The sequence below is a fragment of the Sprattus sprattus genome, assembly GCF_963457725.1.
Source record: "Sprattus sprattus genome assembly, chromosome: 18".
Taxonomy (NCBI): Eukaryota; Metazoa; Chordata; class Actinopteri; order Clupeiformes; family Clupeidae; genus Sprattus; species Sprattus sprattus.
This window is the reverse complement of record NC_137916.1, coordinates 16788895-16791394: the sequence shown is the minus strand read 5'-3', so window position 1 is coordinate 16791394 and position 2500 is coordinate 16788895. Positions and strand designations below refer to the sequence as shown.

Genomic DNA, 2500 nt, shown 5'->3' with positions numbered 1-2500 from the left:
AGAGAGGAAGAGTGAGAATTAATGAGAGAGAGAGTGAGGGCATGTGAGAAGGAGAGAGAGGTAAAGAGGAAGAGTCAGAGTTAATGAGAGAGAGAGTGAGAGCATGTGTGAGAGAGACAGAGGAAAAGGGAGAAGAGAGAGAGAGAAGAGAGAGTATGATTAGGAGCGAGTGTCAGAGAGACCCTCGGCAGCAGTGGCGTAGCGTCATTGAGAACTGGAGCAGTGTCTGTTAGGACACGGCTGAAGCTCAGGCACATCTCAGGGGTTCCAGAGCAGCGTCACAGTGTTCTGACACTCCTAAGGTTCCTTCAGAGAACAGACAGGGACGTTTCTGGACTACCGAAGATCCTGTACTTCCTCTTCTCTTCTTCTCTGATCTGTACCCTCTGACTTCAGAGAAAGACTGAGGAGTCGTCAATGCTGTTTTGTGTGAGTGTGTGAGTGTGTGAGTGTGTGAGTGTGTGAGTGTGTGTGTGTGTGTGTGTGCGTGTGTGTGTGTGTCAGCAGACATGGTAGAGTTTGTCTGCTTCTGTCTCCATCAACGGGAGAGGTGTTACCCCTAGGAGAGCTCAAATGGATCCCCGGAGAGCAAAGCTACAGTTCGGCTGAGGACCCAGCAAGGAGCCACCAGACACACAGATACATTCTCTTACCTGAAGAAACACACAGACACACACAGACACACACAGACACACACAGACACACTCATGTGTCCCTATACTCTGGGTAGAGAGCAGGTAAGCATGATTTTGTCACATTTTGCATGTGTAGTTAAAATTATTAATTATTGATGATTAATTACATACCTCCTTATACCACCCTTATTCTCATTTTCTTTTCCGTCTGTTTCTCGCTTTTACGCTTTATTTTCCTTCTCGCTCCGTCTCACACTCTTCATCTGTTTTTTTCCCTCTCACACTTATCTCCCATCTCTCTGACACATCACACACACACAAACACACACACACACGCTCACTCTCTCCACACAAAAATAGACATGTTTACGTGTAATATACTTGATCTTGAACTGCATGTGCTGGGTGCCAGTGGACGGGGGCTCGTTGAGCTCTCATTGGCGTCCATCACCTGCCTGTTGGGGGTGCTTTTGGTTCTTGGTGAGAACCCGCCCGGAGTGAGAGCGTGCTGTTAGCCTCGTGTGGGATGTTGTGTGTCACGGTGCCTGGTGTGGGCAGTGGGCACCAGCTCCTCTTCGCCTATTAGCCGCGACACGCTGTGACTTTTCAAATGCCATTGCTCTTTTTTTTTAGCAGGGTGTTGTGGACGCGTGTCATGGCTATGTCACCTGTGTGTGTGACTTTATGTGTTTGCCGGTAACATGAGGACAGTGTGTGATATGTTTGTGTGTATGTATGTTTGTGGTCTTTTCCTGCGAAAGCAATTTCTGTCTCAGATATAAATATCTTCGAGCAAGTGACTGGCATCCTAGCAACTAGAGCCGACCCACACACCAGTGGCGCAAATCAGCTCTACACCACAGACTCTATGTCCAGAGCAGCTCTTCAAAATGGCACCATAACGTAGAACAATTTATGTCATAAGCCAGGTTTCAGTTCCTGCTTGTTCAAAATAGATGAGTGTAAAAATACATAAAGTGGACATTTTCGACCCAATGTCAGTGAAGTGGGTTGTATTGAAGAGTAAACAGCACTTAGGAGGACATTTGTGATTAGCTAGCCAAAATGTCCAGTAAAGACATCTACATTTAATTTGGAAATTTCACCTTTATTTGATATGATTTACCATTTGGTTCAAAGTGGTTGGTAAACATGGCTAAACTTTGCTTTAAGAACATGTTAGACTCCATTTAGAGGCTACCTCAGCTGAACAATAACCATATCATTACCTTGATTGTATTATAATTATAAGTTGGCTTGGTCTACTAATGCCAGTCTTCCTCGATTCACATGATTGATGTTGAATGTGGTTTGGAGTGTTCTGACTCATAGATCATATGAAGAGATCAGTCGGCCTATCAGTTAGACTCTTGCAATACATCTACCGAGCATTAATGCTGGGCTGCTAAGGAAATTAGCTAACTACTATAGTTTGGCTTATTTATTAGCCTTTGTTTTTAATTTAACCAGCAGAACTCTTTGTATGCAACAGTATTATCGTCATGTCATTTGTAAAGCTTCATCAAATTAGGCAATATATTGATAAATTGAAAAAGTTATTATATTATCATTGAGACCGATCCAGATAGAGTAAGAAATAGAATTAAAACTATTTAAAGAAATACAAGAACATGGATGTAATTTCAAATTATTACTAAGTAATAATAAGTTTTGAAGGGGAAGGAGCATCTATGTGTCAAACATTAGATCATATACAGTAATCTCCACTAAAGTAGATAATCCTCAAACGTAAACAGTTGTCTGAACTGGTGAGAAAGCTGCTTCGTACAGACTTTACTTCCCACCTGCTCTCCACTGGCTACAGAGAAAGGCAGCTTAGGTCTAATCACACTAAAGAGGATGGA

At 42.9% G+C, this 2500-nt stretch overlaps 1 protein-coding gene across 1 annotated transcript in view; it reads left to right on the top strand.

Annotated features, from left to right (window-relative positions):
- The window catches only part of kcnj12b (potassium inwardly rectifying channel subfamily J member 12b), an 8607-nt gene that overhangs the window by 541 nt on the left and 5566 nt on the right, over positions 1–2500 (top strand). Inside the window, exon 1 of the mRNA XM_080856032.1 lies at positions 1–737. This exon is cut by the window's left edge and continues 541 nt beyond it. The gene's annotated coding sequence lies outside the window, so the exon portion shown is untranslated. The remainder of the gene's footprint in view (positions 738–2500) is intronic.